The sequence below is a fragment of the Homarus americanus genome, unplaced genomic scaffold (genome assembly GCF_018991925.1).
Source record: "Homarus americanus isolate GMGI-L3 unplaced genomic scaffold, GMGI_Hamer_2.0 scaffold31037, whole genome shotgun sequence".
Lineage (NCBI taxonomy): Eukaryota > Metazoa > Arthropoda > Malacostraca > Decapoda > Nephropidae > Homarus > Homarus americanus.
The window spans coordinates 988,466-999,997 of record NW_024722227.1 but is presented as its reverse complement, the minus strand read 5'-3'; the positions used below and the strand labels follow the sequence as shown (position 1 = coordinate 999,997).

Below are 11,532 nucleotides of genomic sequence, written 5' to 3'. Positions count from 1 at the left end.
TCCCCGCATTATAAACTGCAGGGAGTCGAGACTCTTGTCTGACGAACCCGAGACATCTACAGTATGTTGCCTGGAGTGAGTCAACGTTGTTACTGGAGCTCCTCATTTCGTCCATTTATTGAGGTAAGTTTGTTATATGGAAAAGCTAGTCTGTTCAATTAAACTTTGCAACAGTTCTAGGGCAGTATCGGGTCTCTTGACAAGTATTGGGCATGTACTGTACTGGCTCCTAATGTATTTATCTGCGCCAGTGTTGATCCAGTAGTCCTGAATGAGCTCACTCTGTGCCACCACAAAAGTTGAGCGAGTTCACATCTCGCTACAAAAAAAAGCCCCAGGTTTCTGAACTTGTGGCTACTTCAACCATAAGCTGCTCACCCTCCCCCAAGTTGCTTATGAACACTATATTAAGTACTGTAGGGCCCTATTACATGTTTTCTAAACTAATATTAGTCACGCCCTTGCCTGCCTATAAGCTGGGCAATGGAACACCCTAGCCTCCTGGAACACTCTGGCCTCCCAGAGACACTCTGGCCCTCCCGGAACACACACTGGCCCTCCCCGGAAAACACTGTGGCCTCCCGGGACACACTGGCCCTCCCGGGACACCTGTGGCCTCCGGGACACACTGTGGCCCTCCCAGGACACACTGTGGCCTCCCAGGACACACTGTGGCCCTCCCCGGGACACACTGTGGCCCTCCCCGGGACACACTGTGGCCCTCCCCGGGACACACTGTGGCTCCCCGGGACCACACTGTGGCCTCCCAGGACACTGTGGCCCTCCAGGACACACTGTGGCCCTCCCGGGAACACACTGTGGCCTCCCAGGGACACACTGTGGCCCTCCCAGGTACAGCCTGGCCCTCCCGGACACCACTGTGGCCCTCCCAGGACACACTGTGGCCCTCCCGGGACACACTGTGGCCCTCCCGGGGTCTACTGTGGCCCTCCCGGGACCACTGTGGCCCTCCCAGGTACCACTGTGGCCCTCCCCGGGACACTGTGGCCCTCCCGGGACACACTGTGGCCCTCCCGGAACACCTGTGGCCCTCCCAGGCCACTGTGGCCCTCCCGGACACACTGTGGCCTCCCCAGAACACCTGTGGCCCTCCCAGGACTACACTGTGGCCCTCCCAGGACACACTGTGGCCCTCCCGGGACACTGTGGCCTCCCGGGACACACTGTGGCCCTCCCGGGACTACCTGTGGCCCTCCCAGGGACACACTGTGGCCCTCCCAGGCTGTGGCCTCCCGGGACACACTGTGGCCTCCCGGGACACACTGTGGCCCTCCCAGGAACACACTGTGGCCCTCCCCGGGCTGCTGTGGCCCTCAGGACACACTGTGGCCCTCCCAGGACACACTGTGGCCCTCCCCGGGACACACTGTGGCCCTCCCAGGACACACTGTGGCCTCCCAGGACACCTGTGGCCCTCCGGGACACACTGTGGCCCTCCCGGGACACACTGTGGCCCTCCCAGGACACACTTGTGGCCCTCCCGGAGACACCTGTGGCCCTCCCAGGCACACTGTGGCCCTCCCGAGACTTATGGCCCTCCCGGGACACACTGTGGCCCTCCCGGGACACCTGTGGCCTCCCGGCATTCCCTGGGACACTATGGCACTCCCCGTAACACACTGGCACTCCCTGGAACCCTCTGTGACACTCTGGGACACCCTGGGAACACTCTGGCACCCCTGGGCTCTCTGGCACTCCCTGGGCTACTCTGGCACTCCCTGGTACACTCTGGCACTCCTGGGACACTCCTGGGACACTATGGCACTCCTAGAACACTTTGGAACACTGTGGCACTCCTGGGACACTGTGGCACTCCCTGGGACACTGTGGCACTCCCTGGGACACTGGCACTCCCAGGGACACTGTGGCACTCCCGGGACACTGTGGCACTCAGGACACTGTGGCACTCCCTGGGACACTGTGGCCTCGGGACACTGTGGCACTCGGGACACTGTGGCACTCCTGGGACACTGTGGCACTCCCGGGACACTGTGGCACTCCCGGATACTGTGGCTCCCGGGACACTGTGGCACTCCCGGAGGACGGCCTCCCGGGACACTGTGGCACTCCCAGGACTCCTCTGGCCTCCCGGGACACTCTGGTACTCCCCGGACACTCTGGCACTCCCGGGACACTCTGGCACTCCCGGGACACTCTGGCACTCCCAGGACACTCTGGTACTCCCAGGACACTCTGGCACTCGGGACACTCTGGTACTCCCTGGACACTCTGGCACTCCCGGGACACTCTGGCACTCCCGGACACTCTGGCACTCCCGGGACACTCTGGACTCCCAGGACACTCTGGTACTCCCAGGACACTCTGGCACTCCCGGGACACTCTGGTACTCCCAGGACCTCTGGTACTCCCCGGGACACTCTGGCACTCCCGGGACACTCTGGTACTCCCGGGACACTCCTGGTACTCCCCGGGACACTCTGGCTCCCGGGACACTCTGGTACTCCCCAGGGACACTCTGGCACTCCCAGGACACTCTGGCACTCCCCGGGACACTCTGGCACTCCCGGGACACACTGGCACTCCTGGGACACTCTGGCACTCCCCGGGACCTCTGGCACTCCCGGAACACTCTGGCACTCCCAGAACACTCCTGGCCTCCCTGGAACACTATGGCACTCCCCGGAACACTATGGCACTCTCTGGTACACACTGGCACTCCCCGGAACACTATGGCACTCTCTGGTACACTATGGCACTCTCTGGTACACACTGGCACTCCCCGGAACACTATGGCACTCCCCGGAACATATGGCACTCTCTGGTACACACTGGCACTCCCCGGAACACTATGGCACTCCCGGAACACTATGGCACTCTCTGGTACACACTGGCACTCCCGGAACCTATGGCCTCTCTGGACACACTGGCACTCCCGGAACACTATGGCTCTCTGGTACACTCTGGCACTCCTGGGACACTCTGGCTCCCTGGGCATTATGGCACTCCCTGGGACACACTGGCACTCCTGGAACACTCTGGCTCCCTGGGGAGACACTGGCACTCCCTGGGACACACTGGCACTCCCTGGGACACACTGGCACTCCCTGGGACACACTGGCACTCCCTGGGACACACTGGCACTCCTGGGACACACTGGCACTCCCTGGAACACTCTGGCACTCCCTGGGACACTCTGGCACTCCCTGAACACTCTGGCACTCTGGGACACTATGGCACTCCCTGAACACTATGGCACTCCCTGGGACACTGTGGCACTCCCGGGACACTGTGGCACTCCCTGGGACACGTGGCACTCCTGGGACACTGTGGCACTCCCTGGGACATCTGGCACTCCCTGGGACACTGTGGCACTCTGGGACACTGTGGCACTCCTGGGAGACACCTGCACCCCTGGAACACTCTGGCACCCCCTGGGACACTCTGGCACCCCTGGAACACTCTGGCACCCCTGATGGCACTCTTGCACACTGATGGCACTCCCTGGGACACTCTGGCACTCCTGGAACACTATGGCACTCTGCTGGGACACTCTGGCACTCCCTGGACATTATGGCACCCCTGGTGGCACTCCCAACACTGGCACTCCTGGAACATTGGCACTTGACACCTGAACACTATGGCACTCCCTGGGACACTCTGGCACCCCTGGGACATTATGGCACCCTGAACACTATGGCACTCCCTGGGAGACACTCTGGCACCCCTGGAACACTCTGGCACTCCTGGGACACTCTGGCACTCCCCTGAACACTCTGGCACTCCCTGGGACACTATGGCACTCCCTGGAACACTATGGCACCCCTGGGACACTCTGGCACCCCTGGAACACTATGGCACCTCTGGGACACTCTGGCACCCCTGGAACACTATGGCACCTCTGGGACACACTGGCACCCCTGGAACACTCTGGCACCCCTGGGACACCTGCACCCTTGCACACTCGGCACCCCCTGGGACACACTAGCACTCCCTGGGACACACTAGCACTCCCTGGAACACTCTGGCACTCCCCTGGGACACTGCACTCCTTGGCACACTCGCACTCCTTGGCACACTCTGGCACTCCCTGAACACTCTGGCACCCTTGGTACACTCTGGCACCCTGGTACACTCTGGCACTCCCTGGGACACACTAGCACTCCTGGGACACACTAGCACCCCTGGAACACTCTGGCACCCCTGGAACACTCTGGCACCCTGGGTACACTCTGGCACTCCTTGCACACTCTGGCACCTGGTACACTCTGGCACTCCTGGTACACTCTGGCACTCCCTGGGACACACTAGCACCCTGGGACACACTAGCACCCTGAACACTCTGGCACTCCCTGGAACACTCTGGCACTCCTGAACACTCTGGCACTCCTGGAACACCTGGCACTCCTTGGCACACTGCACTCTGGTACACTCTGGCACTCCTTGGTACACTCTGGCACTCCTGGGACACACTAGCACTCCCTGGGACACACCACACTCCCCTGGTACACTCTAGCACTCACTGGGACACTGACCCCTGGTACACTCTGGCACCCCCTGGCACACTCTGGCACTCACTGGGACACTCTGGCACCTCTGGGACACTGGCACCTGAGACACACTTGTATGGCATTTCTGTAATGTTTCTCGCACAATAAGCCATAGTTTAATTATTGTTATTGTTATTATTTTAACTAACAACTATAGTAATAGTTTTAATTTCATTCAAAGTCATTTAATTCGTCTTGTATTTAATCTCATTCAAAGTCATTTAATCCCGCTTTAATCTCATTCCAAAGTCATTTAATCTGTCTTGTATTTAATCTCATTCAAAGTCATTTAATCCGCTTTTAATCTCATTCAAAGTCATTTAATTCGTGTTGTATTTAATCATCCAAAGTCATTTAATTCGTCTTGTATTTAATCTCATTCTCGTAACTTGTTTGTTTACGTCGGGTTTCTTTTGATGACGTCATAAGAGAAAACGTATCTTTTATGGGTAACTATTTTACTTTCTTGTGTAATATTGAAATTACTTTTCTTTATATTCTTCGCCACTGAACGGCCTGTGTTTCTATCTATCTATCTATCTATCTATCTATCTATCTATCTATCTATCACCACTCGGCGATAACCACCCATATAGGGACGATATAATTGAGTAAATCGGTAATGTTGGCAGCCCTGAATGGTCAACAAATGACTGTCTCCGAAGCTGAAGAATTTGTATTATATTATTGTATGTATCTTTGTATTTATTTTTCCGTAAAGTTTTCCTGATTGTTATTTTTCTATATTACGATATAAATTAATTTATACAAAAATTTACCTTAAAATTTGTATTAATATTTGTATATACGATTGAGGTTGTATTTATTTGGTTAGGATTCCTCATTCGGATAAGGTTTTGGCTGGAAGACGGGGTATAGAGCAGTGATTGGCCGGTGGAGAGCAGTGCTCATTGAGACACAGGAGGAAGTGTTGCCGGTCGTCTCTCACCTGACACGCTGTTCTTTAAAGGTATAGTATGTTTTATTTTCAATTTATTTCCGTGGTTAAATTTATACGTGTGTCAAGGTAGATATATTAGGGCTATTTATTATTCGATTTTGTACCAACTGATTTATTTAAAAGGAAATAATTTAAGAGTTAATGAACAAGCATACAGTAGGTTAATGGTCGTTAACCATCACATTGACTAGTTACTATAGAGAATACTTTACTATTTTTGGCTCGTGCTTTTATTTAAATTAATAAAATAAGGTTTAGGTTTGGTCACCGTAAAGACAAAGTTAATATTTATTTGTTACTAGTAAGCTTTTTCATTTCTTTACAGATGATGGATCCAATTGGTTGTGTAGCTGCCGTGCTGAAGACCAGTTCGCTGCATCAGTGGTCGTCAGCGTGGGTCACCTTATTGGCTGAGGTTAGAAAGTTTGTTCTGAAGTGTTAGGTCAAGTCTACTTCACTTTAAACTTTGCCACTGGGGTCTAGAGGCGGTCGAACGCATCTAGACGTTGTTGGCAAGTATACTGAGCATGTACTGACTCTTGTTGACAAGTTCTGGGCAAGTACTGGCTCTCCTGTTACTGTTGGCAAGTACTGGGCATGTACTCACTGTTGGCAAGTACTGGGCATGTACTCACTGTTGGCAAGTACTGGGCATGTACTAGCTATGTTACACTGTTGGCAAGTACAGTACTGTAGTCACAAAACAGCTCACTCGGTGCCGTCACAACAGATTGTTCCAACAGTTCACAACTCGCTACAAAAAAAAATGCATTAAAATTTTCTGGACTTGTGGCATCAACCATAAGCTGTATCCTCTAGTGGGTCGGGCGCCTGCTAGTTATGATCACCAGACTAAGTAATGACTTATTACATGTTTATAAACCTGTATTAAGTCACACCTTGCTTGTTTATAAGCTGGACAGTGGCATAAACTAATTGGCTTTACTTTACACAATGTGCTGATCACTCGCAGTACTGTTATTATCCATTCGTCATCTGTTTCAATATAGGAGTTGTGTATGTCATTTTCCAGTCATATGGGAACGTTTTTCTTGTTTATGCTTCTGTACAAGATTTAATGAGGTCAGGCAGCTCTTCAACACCTGAAGCTCACCATCAGGGCTCTTGTGTACCTTTATGGTACTAGTGCAGTACACGGCCGCCTGTTTAAACCATCCCAACCTTTACATCTCTACCAGGGGGCCAAGAATAATGGCAGAAATGAATCTTTAAAGTTTTTCCATACTTTTGGGGGATAACTCTTGAAACTATTATTTTCCCCGGGAATTAAAGGTCAAATTAGATTGTCACACCAAAATACACATGATAAACTACTGGGGCATATTGGCCGAAACTGCTATTTTACCGACTTTAGTTTTGATAATTTGTTTTAATACTTGACCGAGAACATGTCAGTGTTGTCACTCCTCAAGCACATGGGAGGTTTACATCCTCTTGTGAACACTAATTAACGCCTCTCGTCTTTCCCTGATCCGAGTGTGTAATATTATCTTAGTCTAGGGTCTGATGTGCCCACACGTTGAAAGCTTTTGAGGCTTTGACTTCATTTGGAATCAAACTGGCAATCTTGCTCGGTGTTTCTACAATCTGAATGGACTTTGTATTACGAGACAGTGAGTTGGGTCTGGAGTATACAGTATATCTTAACAGTTTACTGGCTATGATATTCAGCAGTGTCTGCATTCCTGTTTCTCAGTGTAATTTCATTCCTCCAGTCAGTGTCACTAGTAGCCCATAATGTTGTGTACAGTATTAATGCTTTTAAACTGGCTTGGCACAATAAACTTCAGTTCTGTGATCTATAAATACATCCAACAAGGATTAAGTCTCTTGCCTGCATCTATAGTTCTCAATTTGTCCAATACGTTGCTCCCAGTACAGGTAATCTATATAAACCTTATACCTAGTGAAGAGTGTGGATTACATCTGTTATAAATGGTGGAATTGTTTTTAATTATATTTATTAAACTTTACAAGGAACTTTCATGTAGTTGTAAAGAATTGTAGATTAATGTTCTGGGTTGACAGCCTGTTGATGTTTGTAGACAGTCATTGGGTGAGTAACTCATAACTGTAAATGTTAGTTTCTTTAAATTTTAACTTAATTTTGATTAATTTGTCGCCATTTTGTTTATTAATGTTGCCGCATTCTTACAAGAAATTGAGGAGAAAATGTTGAATGTTACTTTGCCTTACTCTTACCAACAGCTCTTGAATGTAATAAACATTTTCTTTATCTAACATTTACCTTGCATAATGTTCATCAATAATAAAGTACTGTACTGTACTATAAAACATTGTGGGGGGCCAGTTAATCAGGGGATGACTACCTAATACTTGTAATACTGTACACTATCCAAGCTTACATAATACTTTTAATACTGTATTCAAGTTTATCAGTGATATCATCAATAGTTAAAGAGCTGTTAAAAATAAGGTTGCTTAACTCTGCGTCGTTCTCCACTCAAGTTGTGCTGTAATGCTTCATTTATTCGGTAAACTAGTTGACAGGTGTCCCTTAATATACAACAATTTTATTCCTGGTAATGTGTTCATTAAGTGGAAGTAATTTATATATTATTGGGTTTATGTTCCTGTGAGGGAAAATCTTTATTCATATACAGGTAAAAGTGTGGCATCAACGAGGGATTTATTCATTGTTTGCTTCTGTGTAGTGTAGGTGTTTGTTGAATCTGAGGCATATGTACTGTTTATTGGGGGATACCTGTAATGTACTGTAGGTATAATATTTAATTTATTCTTAGAGTTGTAACAATTCATTCCAGGATGATGACTTAAAGATGAAGGATCCAACAAATGACCCAAGAGTTTTCTGGTGAACGGACTCTTGCTGCACGGCCTTGCACCAGTCCAGGGTGGGGGTACAGTCCAAGGTAACATTGTGGTTTCTTTACTAAACTCTCAACAAAGTACAGTACAGTATTTGTAACTCATGAACTGCTGTGTCTAGTTAACTCTTAAGTATATATATCGATAAAGTATAAGTACAGTACAATATTAGGGATGCACCAATTAATAAGTTACAGATAATATCAATATTTTGTGGAATAATCAGTATTAGTAAACAAAGTATTAGCTGATGCCATTTTGACGTCTGTTTTTGGTGAAGAAATTACTCGGTAAATTTTTATTCCCGGCAAAATACAGTAATTATGGAAACCAGTTATAGTCTGTTCACTTATTATGGTCGTGTCACTCGGCCGCCGATCATTGTCTCGTAGTTGTGATGGATAACATGGCAGTGTCCTCTGTGCCGGTCTACAGCACTTCATTATATGGTAATGAATATATTATCAGGCCAGACAAAGTAACTTTTATTTATTCTGATGAGAAAAATAATCTGGTAAAAACTGTCGCTGATGAGAAAGATTGTTTTATATATTGTAGCATCGTTAAGGTACATTAGATATATTATTTACCAATATTACTCAAATTAGAACTAAGAACGACCTGTTACAGAATTAACCTATAATGAACGACATACGTACAGTGATTTCTGCTATAACGCGTGTTTTGATAACGCGAATTTGCTCTAACGCGATTTATGAATTAGGAACGATATTTGTATAACGCGAACGCTCGTTTGCTATAACGCGATTTTTGCTTACTATTTCTCCAATTTTGTGAATATAGTAAAGAAGAATATCAACAAGAAGCATTCCGGTGATAAAATTCCTGGTGATGATCGTAAAAGAAAGGATATAACACTGAAGAAGAAGCTTCAATTTATAAACCTCAAATCATATACATAGTAAGTGTTACATTGCACCATGATTTCATTATTAGATATAGATATATTTATTGAGACATAAATTGCTATCCTTTGTGTTAGGCTAACTACTAAATTTTTTCGATTTCGAGTAATCTGCACCTAACCCTATTTTCTCCATAAGCCCTGTTATTTCTATTACGCGATTTTCTATAACACGATATTTTACAAGAACACAATTATCGCGTTATAGCAGAACTACCTGTATAGTAAGTCGTTGAGGCTGGAGAGTTCTTGATAACAAAATTAGTCAATGGTAAATAACTCCCTTTAAATACTATATTTTATTAGAGAATGAATAAATAATGATTAAATGTTCCCAAAATAAGTCTTAAACATTATCGAGTCTCTATTTGAGTTATAACATTAGTCCGTACTTTTTATTATACCGTACAGTAAATATTTAATGTAGACAATATACATGGTATTCTTCATGGATGGTTGCAGCTTCCAACAGCCTTTAAATTATTTACCTATAAATAGTTGACCACTTGATTAGTTACGTTAATAATTACTGCGTGTTGTGCCGGGTTGACTTAAATGCTGCAATAATGATGAAATTTAAAACCCAGCTGCTGTTAACATTGCAGCTTCAAGAATTCCGTAAGACTATAACTAAAGTTGATGTATTTGTGGACGGGTTCTGTACCACCAGAGTAAATTGCTTTATTTAAATACCGTACTGTATTTGGCTGATATTTTGCTTTGTTCATGGTCTGGCTTTGGTGTTGAGACTATATAGTGACTTAATTGTTATACCTGCATGATAAAATTGACCTAAATTATAGCATTAACTCTAAATCTGTGTTTTAAATCTGGCAGCAGATTATTGGGAAAGTTTTAAATGTGGTTATTAACGGTGCATCGCTAATGTTCTTTAATTACTGTACTAGATTAAATGGATTAATGTGGTACTTCTATAGAGGATAAAACCTTCAGTTTAGGGTCATGTTATAATACTGTATTAGGGTAAATTAGTATTAAAATATCTTGCTTTAAACCTTTTATAGGTAATAACTTTTGACTTAACTCTTAACTTCTTACAACTTTAAAGAACAATAATTTAATACATAAAATTTAAAACTAAGTAAATTAACTTTTGCTCATTAATGCTGAACTTGGTGAAATAATTCATAAATATAGATGTAAAGTTATACCTACATTTTGTATACTTTAGAAATAATAAATTACTCTGCAACTTTCACCTTTAATAAACAATACTGTACTGGGCCTAAGATATTCATTGATGTAAATTTAGTTAAAATTGTTGACAAATCAATAATTCCTAAAGCAAAGTCATTGAAAGACAAAACATTTCAAATATATTAACAAAACTATGAACCAAAGATGCAGGTTTATTGTAGTTGACTCAATAACTCTTATGGTTAAACTAAACAGGTACAATATACTTGGTTAGGTTAAGTTGCTGTACAGTTACTGATAATATTCCCTGAACACTTGGCAGTATGTTATCAACGATCATTAGGTGAAAGATTTCAATTACCAAATTTATATTTTTATATTAAGTAATTTGTACATTTGGTCCTTGTTAAATTGTCTAGAACACTACAGCACATTTAGTCATTATTATATTTAAAATAATTTTCTGGTTAAATAAATGTGATTATTAATTTTACTTTGTACAGAAATATTATTCTGGACTTTGTGGTCAGTGGTTACCACCAAGCTGGACTGCCTGCTGCTGCCGCCTCCCTGGCCACTGTCCTGTCCTGGGCTGGCTGCTGCCTCCCTGTCCTGGCTGCTGCTGCCGCCGCCTCCCTGGCCACTGCTTCTGCCGCCTTGGATGCCTACTGCAGCCGCCCTAGACACTGTCCTGTCCTGGCCACTGCCTGCTGCTGCCCTAGACACCATCCTGTCCTGGGCTGGCCACTGCTGCTGCTGCCCTGGACTGCCTGCTGCTGCCACAGCCTAGACACTGTCTGTCTGGGCTGGCCACTGCTGCTGCCCTAGACACCATCCTGTCCTGGGCTGGCCACTGCTGCCCTGGACTGCCTGCTGCTGCAGCCCTAGACACTGTCCTGCCCTGGACTGCCTCCTGCTGCTGCCCTAGACACTGTCCTGTCCTGGGCTGGCCACTGCTGCTGCCCTAGACACTGTCCTGTCCTGGGTTGGCCACTGCTGCTGCAGCCCTAGACACTGTCCTGTCCTGGGCTGGCCACTGCTGCCCTGGACTGCCTGCTGCTGCAGCCCTAGACACTGTCATGTCCTGG

At 46.5% G+C, this 11,532-nt stretch overlaps 1 long non-coding RNA gene across 2 annotated transcripts; it reads left to right on the top strand.

Moving 5' to 3' along the window:
* LOC121862251 lies at positions 1-11,524 on the top strand. 2 transcript variants are annotated; one of them, XR_006088204.1, is made up of 5 exons: positions 1-123; positions 5,365-5,499; positions 5,816-5,905; positions 8,298-8,405; positions 10,948-11,524. It is a non-coding gene; the product is annotated as an uncharacterized LOC121862251 (long non-coding RNA). The 2 variants fall into 2 exon arrangements; XR_006088205.1 differs by having other exon boundaries at positions 17-123; positions 5,384-5,499.
* Positions 11,525-11,532: the final 8 nt, after the last annotated feature.